Raw genomic sequence first — 15,438 nt, 5'->3', positions numbered from 1 at the left:
AAATAGTGTTAATGAACAGGAAGGAGTATTTGTGATAGTAGTAGAGCTGGTGTTATTGAACAGGGAGGAGTAATTTTGATGGTAGTAGAACTGGTGTCAATGAACAATTAGGAGTACTTGTGATCATAGTAAAACTGGTGATAATGAACAGGGAGGAGTATTTGGTAGTAGAAATTGTATTAATGAAAAAGGTGGAGTATTTGTGATGGGAGTAGAGTTGCTGTTAATGAACGAGGAGTATTTATGATATTAGTAGAACCAGTGTTGATGAACAGGGAAGAATATTTCTGATGGTAGGAGAAATATATGTAAAGAAGCAGCTTCAAAACAGAGATATTACTAGATAATTACTTAGGAATGACAGTGCAAGAGTAAGATAACACAGAACATATTCACCAGAGATTGGAGTTAAACAGACCTTACTGCACAGATTGCATTAATTTTGACCTCTGTATGATTAAACAGTATAACAACATTAAGGATCAACAGTTCACTCAAATATATGTCAGTGCAATCATAATATAACAACAGTCTGTTTACAGACAAAAACCCCCAGATATAGTCAATCGTATATGCAAGCAACAACACTTTTTGTTATGGTGGTACTACAGGGTAGGAGTTACTATAAAATCCATTACAATTACTAACAGTGTGTTCTAAAAGTGAGCAGCGAGAATTGATGATCATGTTTAGTAAAAGAGAAAGTTATAGAGGTTGTTGGTGCTTACTGTAAGCAAAAGAAGAGGGTAGATCAAGGTCGGAGATGTGTTGCACCAAGGCTACATTATAGTGCACTTGAGGAGAAGCTGTGGAGGTTGGAGGTGATATGTAGGGAAATTGCATGTGGATGAGAAGAGATGGGTAAACAGCTAGACATATAGCAGAGTACTGTTGTGATCTTTGCTAAGATAAAAGCAGCCAGTGTAATACAAATTGCCTCCCCAATGTCAGTGTGAGTCAATCAGTTTGCACATGTATAGTCTTTTCTGGAATTTTTGGAAGAGTAGAATACACCAGGGATCTTGTTCAGGGCAAATAAATCATGAATATATAGCTGTGGTAATTGTTACATTTGTAATCACTCTGAATGATAACTGGGAGAAGTAATAGAAGTTTAAACATGGAGCATTAAGTAATAAATCTATTTAAAATTAATGTCAGCATTCATCAGGCACTGCAATGCTCCCTGCAGAGCAAATCATTCAAAATACAACGGCACCAGACAGACATGATGAAAAATAAGCCATGGTGGGGTGGCCATGAGTTTTCATGCTTTGCTATTGTTTATTAGACTAAGCTGGAGCACATGGGTGCAAAGATGCAGATGTTGTTGGTGCTTGCCATTGGCCACAGGGGGAGATGAAGTAAAGATGTTGTCTATAAGTCTAGTTCACCTCCACCTAATTTTGTAAATTCTCACAAGAATGAAATGTTGGTCATGTAACCTTAAAAATCAGACAGAAAGTAGAAAAGAACCAGACAGACCAAAACATGGATGTTAATAAATGTAGGTCTATAAAGAATGACCTTTATGCAGTCCTTATGGACCCTGCAGGTACATAAACTGAGGACTAAGGGATGTCTCCAATCTAAGTGCACAGGGGGGATAAAATAAAACTGTCAGTAATATCTAAGCTGATAAATAAAAATACATATAAAGGAATATAACCATGTGTTATGAAAAAAGTAAAGTAGGCAGAAAACGTATTTTGGCAGAATTGCAATAGAGGTTCCAGTACTGCAGCTTGGACAGACAGTCACTAAGTGGCAAGATCAGCTACTTATTCCCATGATGGTTGAGACAGCCATGAATGAGACCAAGTTATATGTATCATCATAATAAAAAAAAAACAATCAAATACTGGAGGAAATGAAGACTTCTTCATGAGTGGCCTGATGGCAAGAAAATCGAACACTTCTTAAGTGAGAAACAAGCTGGATTTTCAGTTTTGAATTATGTAACAATTTATCATTTTCTCCTGTAAGCCTTTTCTTCTTTGATTACTGCTGGAAGGAGGCCTTTTATTTCTTTTGCTTTCTACTGTTGCATGAGATTTGCTACCAGCGATCCAGTGCAGCTCTTTGCCACACTTTCTTAAAGAGTTGCAATGTAAAAACATGAGCTCTTTTTATGTAAGATTACTTGAGGGGACTTTTTTTTTTTGTCCTCACCTCTTGTTAGCGAGAGGGTACACTAACTGAGAGATTAACCAGTGTGGAAAACAATCTTGCTACAGCTCTTCTGGTCAGTATCAAACCTTTTGGCAAAAGAATACAGTCTTTCTATCACAAGCAGTACGCAACCTTATTGAAAAAGGAAATTTGCTGCAGCCTTCATCTATCACAATGCTAAATGAAAGTTCTCCTAAGTGCTTACGTTTCTCTTTCCACATTACATTTATTTTCTTTTCTGCTTTATAGTTTTTGTGATGCAATCTAGAGATAATAATTTATACGATGTATATGATTTAGTTTTGTGATTTTAACCTGTCTATTCCTGTCCCTATGTACTTTTTTATATTTCTGATGTTCTTGTTTAAATTTTGTATGTTTCCATGGTCACCATGGAAAGTAGGACATAAATCTCAGTGGGCCATCCTGTGACAACCAGAACTGAATAAACACTGTTCTCACAGAACTGTATTTAGTAATACAGAAAAAAAAACATTGAGGTTTAAAAAAAAAAAACAACTTTTAATCACTAGGTGGCAGTACAATCTACTACACAGGTTTAGCTGGCCTGAGTGATGCCTCTCTTTCTCTGTCTCTCACACATTGAGATATGTTCTGCTGTGTGTGTGTGTGTGTGTGTGTGTATATTTTTATATATATATATATATATATATATATATATATATATATATATATATATATATATATATATATGCATACAGATAGATAAATCAACAATCAAATGGAACACAAAGCATCCACAGTTCACGCATATATGGAATTATAAATGTATACATAAACTAGACTAGCTAACAAATCTTTCCAAGAAATTGTTACTCTGTCTCTTCTCGTACACATTTGCTAAAATGTGTGCCTTATGGACTTCCATGCCTATCAACATCTGAACATAAAAAAATCTGGAAAAATACTAAAATAATGGGGGTACAAAGGGCCAAAAATAGTGACAGATTTTAAATATTGCTCTTCTAAACGTAGAAAATTGCTAGAGTAATAGGATTTGTGTTAGCATGCATTTTCTAAAAGATATGAAGTCTGAAACTCAAATGTATGTCACTATTTAGTGACCTCAGTCCTCCATAATTTGCCAGAAAAATCACACATTTTATGAATAATAAACCAAAAATATGAAGCAAAAATCTGGACGTTCTCTTAAAATCTGTACAGTTGAGAAATATGGCTGACTTCACTCCATCAGCCATACAAGATCATGACTTTGTGAACTGATTTCTTATAATAATCTGCTGTATCTTACATATGGAACACTAAGCAAGGATTCCAGAAACTATGAAGATATATTGACCTGAGTGATTTTTAACAACTACACAGCATTCACAAATGTATATTATTTTTATCAATAAAAGTGCAACAAAATAGTCCTATGCCTAATTCTACTAATGCTAATATTTTCTTGTTTTAATGCCACATTATCATGGATTTGACTTGCTTATATAATCTCCAAGAACTGTAAGGTATAACTATATTTTAGATAGTTTTATCTACAGGGGATGGAAAACTTAACTGTGAGTAAAATAAAATGCAAACTATGGATGCCAATGATGTACTGTTTGATGTAACAGAAATGACTAGATGATTAGTCGAGAAAAAGCAAGACAATAACTTGTAATATCACCTTGGGGGAAAAAAAAAACTTTTGTCCACTTACTCTGCAATAAATTGGAGATTTGTACATGCAATCAAGTACCCATTTCAAACACAATGAAAAATAAGACTTTTTTTTCTTTCTTTTCTATTATCCTTTCACGTCTGGTTACTTCCCTGATCTATTCACACTGTTAGCTGATTTCTAACACTTGCCCAGATCACTATAACTCTACAGGTTAAAGATACCTGCTGAGGTGGAGGATGGAAGCTTATTTTCTGTTTGACAGGTTACATCAAGACTGAGGATACTGAATGCTATAACTGGGTGAAGAGTGGGTCATGACTGTACCCCTTGTATACACAGCTGCAAAAGTTATGTCACCTATACCTACCAACCTTGCAGTCTAGGCCTTACTGCAGTTCCCAGTATACTACTAAATTCCACGACTCTGCTTCCAATCACACTCCAGAAGAGCAGATACTGTGCACAACTTTTCACTACCTTGACCATCTCTCTTGCTCTTGTTGCAGGCCTCAGTAATAAGTAAGTCTACTGCAATGCATGCTCCTCAGACAACATCTGTTTTTCACATCAGAAAAAAGTTAGTAAGAAATGAGTTTCCTACTATTTGTTCTCCCCCATTCTCTTAGTTTTGCATGAAACCATATAAAAATTTAATAACATTTGCCGTTTTTGAATTGGACACGTTCTTCTAAAATGATTTAGAATTAATTCAAAATCATAAATAATTTTCTTACTTTCGTTTAATGCTATTCTACTAACTTTTTAACTTCTAAAACTGAAGTATGGAAATACGATGGTGTCATGTAACTAGTGCAGTCTTAAGTGCCATTCTGAAGTATCAGTGACTGAAGTTAAATAAACATGCATTTTCTGTAATTCTGCTTCTAAACAGCTGTTAAGGTAACCCAATAAAACACAAGAATCTTATAGTGTAGTCAACATCATAACCAAGGTAATTATGACTCAGTGGGAGCTATAAACAAACATATTAGATCTGTTGCTCACTAATATGAGAAACAGATGCACCACCACAACTGTCGGAGTGGCCCAAACAGAACCAAGACGCTATCCTCCAAAAAAAGGAAGCCAATCTGGTGGTCCCCTGCCATAAACACACTGTACAACAGAAGGAAGAAACTGTTGCAAAAGAGAGTAAAATCCCATGAGTGGAGGAGCTCCCTGATCAGCCTCAGTAAGAAGCTGACATCCCTTATAAAATCCTCCAAAGATAGCTACAAAAACAAAATTGCCACAGAATCCAAGGACAACCACAAAGCATTCTATAGCTATGTCAAGAATCTAGATGGCAACACCGAGATCTGCTCTGAGTTACAGCACAAAGGCACAAAAATTACAGAACCAACTGATATTGCCAACATCCTGGCAGATAGGTTCAGTGCTAACTTTACCCCCCTCTCACCCCCTAAAGGGTCCCTATCTATACAGGAAGAATGCAGAGTCCCTGTAATCATAACTACGCAGGTAAAAGCTGCTCTCTCTAAAGCCAAAAACACAGCATCCATGGTACCAAACAACATCTCAGGCTGCATTTTACACGAACTTCAGAACAAACTGGCTCCCCACTTAAGCACCATGTTCAATAATAGCCTTGCATCAGGCTTTGTGCCCACTGAATGGTGCACAGCAACAGTTATCCTACTCCACAAAGGGGGAACCACCACTGATCCCAGGAACTATCGACCTATTAGCCTGACGAGCCTGGTCTGTAAGGCCATGGAACTCATCATCATGGAACTCATAAACAAAGACATTGGTAGCCTCCAAAAGTACAGTTTTGTACCTACCATAAATGTAGATGTTCGAGGATCCCCATTGCTGCAGTCCTTACTATTGGGTATAGTCCGCGTCCAGTCGGCCCGAATACCAGAGTATAAGGCTGACGTCGGTCAGGGCGCATTAGACTGACGTCAGTACGTCAGGGTACTAATGCGCATGACCGACGTCATATCCTCAGTCTTTTCTTGCCCCAGATGTCAGAAGACCCTAAAAAGACAAGGCCCAAAATACCTGCACCAAAAATATGTACAATATATACAAGAATATATACAAAAATATAAGCATGTAACCTCACCTACACAACCACCCCTAAACACAGAGGGAAGGAGGGAGGAGTAAATTGGACTGCAGCAATGGGGATCCTCGAACATCTACATTTATGGTAGGTACAAAACTGTACTATGTTCTTCGTTCCCCATTGCTGCAGTCCTTACTATTGGGTTGAATCCCAAAGCAGAGGTAAGGGAGGCTGGCAAATCATAAAGAAGCAGGAGCTGACAACATGCCTTGCAAAACAGCTGTGGCAAAACCAGCCCTAGACTTAGAGTAGATAGGAAGGTGATAATGTTTAGAGAAAGTATGCACTGAACTCCAAGTAGCTGCTTCCAAAATATCCTTAGTTGCCACCCCCCTTAGAAATGCTGTTGAAGTGGCAGTAGCCCTAGTGGAATGAGGCCTAATCCCAGCTGGAATCTCCTTGCCATGATGGGAATAACAAAATGCAATGCAAAAGCCAATCCACCTAGAAATAGTTTGTTTTGACACAGGCTTGCCCTGAGAACTCAAAGCAAAAGAAACAAACAACTGCTGAGACTGCCTGAAATCCTTAGTCCTGCTTAAATAATAACGCAATTGCCTGTGTACATCTAAAGTGTGCAAAATCTTTTCCCCTTTATTTTGGGGTCTGCATAAAAAGTAGGCAAATGAATAGTTTGGTTTAAAGCCACACTAGAAACCACCTTAGGCATAAAGGAAGGATTAGTACGTAATGATACCCTATCCTTATGGAAAATCAAAAATGGCTCTACTGCCATAAGGGCCTGCAACTCAGACACCCTTCTTGCAGAAGTAATAGCCAACAGAAAAGCAGTCTTCCATGACAAGTATTTCAATTCAGCAGTAGCCGCAGGCTCAAAAGGTTGTAGAGTAAGTTTTTCCAACACAAAATTGAGATCCCAAGCAGGAGTAGGAGCTCTCGTGGGGGTCTTATATTCTTTGCCCCTCTAAGAAACTGCTTGAACAAAGGATGCGAAAACAATGGTGGGTCACAATCATAGTGAGCTGAAATTGCTGCAGCATGAATCTTAATGGAAGAGAAGGACAAACCTTTGTCCAATAACTCAGTAAGATATTGAAGAGCCACACTCAAATTAGGCTCAGAAACCTGCAAATTCTTTGCTGTACTCCAAAATAAAAATCTCTTCCATTTTTCTCGTACACTTTCCTTGTACTAGGTCTTCTAGCTTCCATAATCACATTTAAAACTTGTTGAGGAAGTTGAGACCTGCTGTGTTTCAACACAGAATATGCCAGGCTGTTAGATGAAGAGAGTGAAGCTTGACATTGAGCAGATGACCATCCTTCTGAGATAACAGATGAGGAATCAGAGGTAAAGGCCATGGAGGCTTCCTTACCAGACTCCGTAGTAGTGGGTACCAGTGTTGCGAGGCCAATCTGGAGCTATCAAAATCATCCTTGGCCTGTCTTGTCTGACCTTTAATAGTACCTTTGGAAGAAGAGGCAGAGGAGGAAAGGCATACACATGAAGGTTTTTCCAACTGAAAGACAGAGCATCCACTTTCCAAGCTGTGCGATGAAACCCCTTTGTGCAATACTGTGGCAGCTGGTGGTTTAGTGGAGAAGCGAACAGATCTATGTCTGGAGTTCCCCATGACACTGTCAATTTTGAAATACATGAAGATCCAGTTTCCACTCGTGGGGATCCATGATTTGTCTGCTTAACACATCTGCTAAGGAGTTCTGTGCTCCCGGCAGAAACCTTGCCTGAAGAGTTAGTTGCAAGCTTAGCGCAGTCTCCCATAAAATCATTGCTTGCCTGCATAGAGGATAAGAATGTGTTCCCCTTGCTTGTTGATGTACCACATGACAGTTGTGTTGTCTGTTAGAATCAACACCTGCCCTGGAAGAAGTAACTCCTTGAAAGCCATTAATGCAAACTGGACTGCTAACATCTCCTTCATGTTGATATGTAGATGCTGTAGTCTGGCAGGCCACTTGTCTTGTATCCACTTTCCATTTAGATGAGCTCCCCAAGCAATGTCCGAGGCATCTGTCGTTAAAATCTGACTCGCCTCTGGCCGGGTCACAGAGAGTCCCTTGTTTAGGTGACATTCCTGAGCCCACCACAAAAATTCTTTTTGAAGGCAAGGTATTATTTGAATGACAGTGTCCAAATCCTGGCAGTGCTGTGTCCATACATTTTGAGATACCATTGTAGCTTCCTCATATGCAGTTTGGCATTGGGAAGCACCAGAATACAAGATGCCATGAACCCTAATGCTTGAAGGACTGTCCTTGCAGTCAGCACGGACTGATGAGATAGTTGATGGAAGTAAAGTGATAGACTCTTTTGTTTGTCCGGGGTTAAAAGGCCATCTGGGCTGCTGTATTCAGTCTCACACCCAGAAAGCACATGTCTTGAGAGGGTACTAGACTGGACTTTATTTCGTTCACAGAATACCCTAGGCATCTTAGCACTGCTATAACATATTCCAGATGCTGTAGAAGGTCTTCCTTTTCTTGAGCCAGAATCAGGCAGTCGTCCAAGTAAGGATAGATTTGAATTCCTTGAAGCCTGAAGTAAGCTATCACTGGAGCCAGAACCTTTGTGAATACTCTGGGCAGTAGATAAGCCAAAGGGCAATGCAGAGAACTGATAATGAGAATTTCCAGCTCGAAACCGCAGATACTTCCTGCAACTTAGCCTTATAGGCACATGAAGGTAAGCTTCCTTGAGATCTAAAGTTACCATCCAGTGATCTTTGCCCAGCAGAGGTAAAAGCTGTTGTAACATCAACATCTTGAACTTGGGAATGTCCAGAAAAGTGTTGAGGAGAGATAAATCCAAAATTGGTCTCCACGTGTTCCCCTTCTTTGGTACTAGGAACAGGCGAGAATAAAATCCTAGGCCCCTTTCTGATACAGGGACTGGCTGAATGCGCCCCATCTGGAGTAACTGAGAAACTTGCTTGTGAGCCTCTTTTCTTTGTGGAGGAGGAACGTCTGGCATGCCTTTGAAAGGGCGCATTGTATGGAAATAAAATCTGTAACCGTGGTGAATGATATCCAACACCCATTTGTCTTGAGTAATTAAATCCCAATTTTCTTTGAAAAGAAACAGTCTTCCTCCCAAAGGAGCTGCCAGACGAGAATCTACTGGCAGCTGAAAAGACAGGTCATTGGGTCTGTTTACGAAAGGACTGACCCCTGCCCTCACCAGAAGTCTGAGCAGGTGAACTCCCTGTTCTAGGCCTAAAAGAACCTTGAGCCCTGCCCCTACCACGTCTAGACCTACCCCTAGACTGGGAATCATAAGCAGGATATGTCCACCCCTTAGCAGGCCAATTTCTACTAAACTGAGGTGGCTGCACCTGCAAAAAATCTTTAACAGTTTGCATAGACTTAGCTTTGTCCTCCATTTTCTTTAAAACTGCTTCCACAGGCGATCCAAACAACACATCAGACTGTAAAGGAGCATCCAAAATCCTTGTCTTAACATGCTCTGCTAAATTCTGATCCCTCAACCAGGCATGCCTGCGAAGAACAGAACTAGTAGCAGCCACCCTCGAGGAGGCCTGTACAGCATCAAAACCACATTGCAAAGAATGCTTACCCACTTGTTCAGACACATGAACCAAATCCAGCAACTCTTTACACTCAATACCTTCCGCCAAAGCATCCACCTTAGATTTTAATTGTGAAAGGAGATAATTCTGATATTTTAGCATGTGAAACTGACAATTCAACGCTCTCATGGCTAGAGTGGAAGAAGTATACACTTTCTTTCCCCACCTATCCAAAGCCCTTGCCTCTTTATCAGTGGGAACAGGATTTTTAACCACAGAAGCCTTAACACCTTTAGGCCCTTGAGAAATAGTTTCTGGGTCCGCCCTAGGACTCTTAAACAAATACTTATGAGCTTCGGGCACCCTATAATACCTATCAGGCTTAACAGGAGCAGGAGGCAAAGAGTCAGGGTTCAGGGAAGCCTCTGCAAAAACATCTTCCACCACATTCAACACAGGAGGAATAGCTAAGGGCCTATGCTGGGGTAGAAACAAGAATTCCCTAAGCCTTTTCCTGGAATCAGAGTAATCCTGGCCTTCCCATTTAAAGTGCTCCCTCATGGAATGCAGAGTCTCTGAAAATGAGAAATCCTCAGGAGGAGAAGCTGTAGGAGTGGAATCATCCACATCAGAATCAGAATAAGTAGGATACTCCCGCAAGTCTTCCGCAGAAGACTCTGAAGCCTCTGAACACTGTTCAAAACTATCAAACTCCGGTTCCACCCTAGGCCTCTTATCAGGCGGGGGCATAGAACCTCTAATCATAGTAATCAAATCTTCTGCCATTTTAAGCATATGTTTCTTAGGTACAGAACCCGAAATGCTAGGAGAAGCCCCCACGGAAGCTGAACTTGGCCTACCTCTCAAAGAAGTTTTGGCAACAGAAGGAGAGGCTCTAACTACCTTGGGAAGAGAGGGAAGAACAGTTACCTGAGAAGCCCCCTCAGCCTGGCCTACCTCCTGAGAAGGCACATCCTGTAACAGTAAAGTTTCTGCCTGAGACTCCATGGAAACTCCTGGCAAAACCTCTGGCTCCACTGAGCCTTCTAAAGAACCGACGTCCGGGACTGCCGGTTCATCAACCCTAGGCTTCGCTGTTTTGTCCTTGCGCTTCTTGGGCGAAGCGGGCGCCGGAGCATCCGACGGCATTTTATAATTGCAACGCTTCCCAAACACTAACCTGGCACAGTCTAACCTCCTCTTAATAGTGCGTTTGTTAAACCTAGCACAAGAACGGCAACCAACAACGTCGTGCTCAGGCCCTAAACAAGGTATACACAAGGTATGGTAATCCCTATGAGGTATCTGTTTCCCACAAGAAATACAGTTATTCACTTTTTCTGACATCCGGTTAAAATACTGAGGCAAGAAAAAAACAAAATGTTCCCCAACGGGGTACTTAGCCAACTCTGTTTCGGTCTGAAACTCCGGTTTCGGAAATATTTCAGAACGCCAACCTGCACTCGCAAAACTGCTTCTGCATCGGACCATGCGGCAAAAAAGACTGAGGATATGACGTCGGTCATGCGCATTAGTACCCTGACGTACTGACGTCAGTCTAATGCGCCCTGACCGACGTCAGCCTTATACTCTGGTATTCGGGCCGACTGGACGCGGACTATACCCAATAGTAAGGACTGCAGCAATGGGGAACGAAGAACATCTCTGGATCCCACCCAGTTCGGGTTTGTGAAAGGCAGATCATGCCTCCTGAACCTGATCGACTTCTTTGAGGCAGTCACCAAAGCCGTGGATGAGGGGAAGGTGGTTCACACAGCCTATCTTGACCTCGCCAAGGCTTTCAACACTATCCCCCATTTTGGAATTATAGCTAAACTCACTAAACTAGGTATAAATCCCTATGTCACAAGATGGGTTGCCAACTGGCTCACTGACAGAACACACACTGTAAAAGTTGCAGACTCCAAATCTGACCTCAAAGCAGTGACAGGTGGAGTACCACAGGGTTCCATCCTGGGACCTCTCCTGTTTGGTGTCTACTTCTCTGAAGTACATGCTAACACAGAAGGCCTCTGGCTAATGAAGTTAGCAGATGACTGCAAACTAGGAGCCATAGTAAAGTCCCCAAATGATGTGGACATCCTACAGAAGGGCCTCACTGAGACAGATACCTGGTGTCAGAGCCATGGCCTCAAGCTCAATGCCAAAAAGTGCAGCGTCATCCCCTTTGGTAAAAACTCTGTACCCATGAACTACCACATAGGCAGCAATCTACTTAACACTGAATGCGTGATAAGAGACCTTGGGACCCAGGTGGACAGTAGTCTCTCCTTTGATAGTAACATCACCACAGTAGTCAGGAAGTCCTTCTACATGGCACAGCTCATCATAAAAGGGTTCTCATCCAGGAAAAAAGAGGTCATTGTTCCCCTCTACTCGTCACTCATTAGACCCATTATAAAGTACAACGCCCCTTTTGGATTGTACCTCACAAGACATCTGCAGCAGCTGAAAAGGCCATAGAAGTACCTCACAAAGAGGATTACTGGCCTCAAACAAATGCCCTACACTGACCACCTCAAAAAACTTCAGCTTTACTCCATAGCATATCGCCTACTCCAAGGTGATCTCTGCCTAACATATAAAGCTATGTCAAACCCAGAGCTGTTGGACATGCTACACCTAAAGAAATCCAAATCCCTCCGAGCTACATGCTCTAGGGACCTAAACCTTGTCATCACAATAAACAGGACACGCTGGAGGGATAGATTCCTGTCCCAGAGACTTCTACTCTGGAACAAGCTACCCACCTGTGTCAAGCAAAGTTCTTCATTAGGACTCTTCAAGAAAAATCTTGATGAGTGGATGGGAAATAGGAAATACACCCCAGGGATCACTTCTGTGTCTCTCTCTGACAGTCGCACAGAAAAATAACTTTTTTGGGTGGCGTAAGCTATGAAACCTTGCTGGCTAGGCTTACGTAGGCCCTTGGGCCAATAGCCTAGTACCTACCTATGAACCTATGAACCTATAAGGGTGAACTCAGACTAAGAAACTTCATGAAAGCAAACTATACCCTCCTAGGGGAAGATATAAATGCATTTGTAGCTCCACTCCCAACTGGAATTGGTAAATACACCAAAGCTTACACTAAAATCCTGTACAAGCACTTGTATGAGTGTATAGACTTGGCTGTACCAGACAGAATTAAGGCCAGAGCCCCAAGTAAAAAAAAAGCCGCCCTGGTGGACATCCAGCATCAACAAACTTTACAACAAATGCAAAAAGTTGCTGTCTAAGTAAACTAAAGAGAGACCCCAACAATGGAAACGCCCCCTCCTCAGCCTCAACAGGGAAATGAGATAACATGTAAAATCCTATAAGGTTAACTTTGAGAAAAACTTAACAATCACAGCCAAGGATAAGCATGAGGTCTTTTACATCTATGTCAAGCATATATCAAAATAGTGACTAACGGTATCAGACACACTCTGATACTGTAGAGATAGCAAACGTGCTAGCGGACAGATTTACTGAAAAATTTCACTCCAATATTCCCTCCAAACTTATCACAAACCTTGGCCCCAACCTCCCCCCACCCCTACATATCTGAAGAGCAGGTCATTAATGCCTTGTCTGAGGCAAAAAATACAGCCCCTACTGGACAAGACGGCATCCCAGATTGTCTTCTAAACAAACTAAAACATGAACTAACATCATCATTAAGTACCCTGTTCAATCACAGCCTAACCACTGGCTTTGTTCCTGTGGAAAGAAGAACAGCAGCAGTTATTCCCCTCCACAAAGGTGGCTTAGCAACAGACAAAGAGAATTATAGACCCATAAGTCTGACCAGCCTCATCTGTAAAGTCATGGAATGATCATCATGGACCTCATAAATAAAGACATAGGCGACCTCCAAACCCTGGATCCAACCCAATTCGGCTTCATCAAGGGTAGATCTGTAACCAGGGCCACTGACAAGGGCAAACCTGTGCACACAGCATACCTTGACTTGCCAAAAACCTTTGACACAATCCCACATTCAGGCATTATTGACAAACTTAGCAAATTGAATGTAAACCCCTTTGTTGTAAGATGGGTTGCCAACTGGCTCATAAACCAGTCACACACTATAAAAGTAGGTGGCTCCACAACAACCAGCAGACCTGTCACCAGGAGGATGACACAAGGGTCAATGCTGGGCTCTCTACTGTTTGGTGTATACTTCTCAGAAGTTTAGGCCAAAACTAAGGGGCTGTTGCTGACCAAGTTTGCGGACGACTGCAAACTGGATGCAATTACTGAATCTCATCTCCACGTGATGTCAGTACTCATCTCCACGTGATGTCAGTACTCATCTCCACGTGATGTCAGTACTCATCTCCACGTGATGTCAGTATACTTCTGGAGGGTCTTACACAGACCAATGACTGGTGTCCTAGTGAGTCTCAAACTGAATGCAAAGAAATGCATCACCATTCCCTTCAGTAAAAACAATGTCCCTTCACACTATCAAATTAACAACAATAACCTATGTACCTACGAAGTAGTAAGGGATTTGGGATCACAAGTATACTGCGACCTTAACTTTGAACACCACATCTCTACTGTAGTAAGGAAGGCTTTGTATGTAGCACATTTGATTAGCAAAGGCATTGTCTCTAGAGTAAAGGAGGTTAGAATCCATCTATTCTCGTCACTAATCAAGTCCCATAATTGAGTATAATGCCCTTTCGGCATGTACCGTACAAAGAACCTGCAGCAAATGGAGACACTTCAGATTTCTAAGATTATCAAGGGACTCCAGCATTTGCCTTACACAGACTGACTAATATCCCTGTCACTATACTCAGTATTGTATAGGGGAGACTTATGCCTGGCTTATACAGCAATCTCCGACCCAAACCTAATGAATGTGCTATACATCCATAAATCAAATGGGACTAGAGCTACCCATTCCAAGGACCTAAATATGGCTTGCGACTTGAATAGGACATCCTGAAAGGACAGATTTGTCTCCCAGCAACTGTTGTGTCTTTGGAATAGGCTGCTAATTCATGTGAAGCAGAACGCCTCTATGACACTGTTCAAAAGGAACAGGGACAAGTGGATGGGACACTATGAATTCCTACCAGGGAGAGTGCCCACGGCCCTCCTGGACATAGGCAGTCATTAATAAATACAATCCTGGGTATTGGCTAGAGTATCTAGGCTTGAAATGACACCCAAGTTGATAGCCTAGTAACCTCCTATGATCCTATAAGATGAAGTTTATATTATGGTGCATGACTTCTGCTGCCTCCCATCTCCTGCATCTTGTGTTTGATCTTGGCTTCTGGGCTCATTGTGAGAAGAGAATTAAGCTTTTACAATATGTGTACATGGATTTTCTCTGACAAGTCTCCTGTGGAGATAGATATTGCCATCTAGACTTATACTGTTTTATTTTCTTGCTAGCTTGCCTCAGAAAGTGGTTCTTTGGCAGAGGGAGATTTACATTGGAAACAAAATAAAATGAATAAAAGGTATACCTAAAGCAAAGTACTGTGAATGCTTTCATTCACTTTCTCTGCTTTTTGGCCTCCCTAACCAGTGTATCATGCTAGGAGAAGGTAGAGTACTGAGTTGTAGAAAACAGGAAAACGCAGCAACATAGAAAATGGGAAGATTGCAGTTGTGGAAAAATGGCAGCATGAAGATGGTAGAAGGCCAGATGCTGTAACAACCTCAAAAGTAAAGATCCGTATGAGGTGGTGGGTAAGTTCCTGGATAAAAAGGCCTGTAGCTGCCTAAGATTATATTCTCTGGAAGTGGGATAAGATCAGTTTGGCATTTTAAGCTTCTGTTTGTCGGGTACAGAACCTGTGGAGGTGGGTACATTTTAAACAGGAAATAAAACACTTTTCTTAACAGTGCCACTATTCAGACAAATTTGATCCTGTCGCATTGATAAGATTTTCTTTTTTTTTATTTTGTTAAGTCAACAAATCAGAAAAGGGAATTCTTTGTTGCCAATTTGATCAGTGGATTTTTAGTTTGTTTTAATGTTCT

General features: G+C 41.3%; 1 protein-coding gene across 2 annotated transcripts in view; it reads right to left on the bottom strand.

Moving 5' to 3' along the window:
- Positions 1–15,438, bottom strand: part of GNAO1 (G protein subunit alpha o1) — a 1,256,657-nt gene that overhangs the window by 375,255 nt on the left and 865,964 nt on the right. The window lies entirely within an intron of this gene.

Source organism: Protopterus annectens, chromosome 8.part0 (assembly GCF_019279795.1).
Source record: "Protopterus annectens isolate FY-2018-M chromosome 8.part0, PAN1.0, whole genome shotgun sequence".
Classification (NCBI taxonomy): domain Eukaryota; kingdom Metazoa; phylum Chordata; order Ceratodontiformes; family Protopteridae; genus Protopterus; species Protopterus annectens.
The sequence above is the reverse complement of the archived record's forward strand: the minus strand, read 5'-3'. Positions and strand labels throughout refer to the sequence as shown.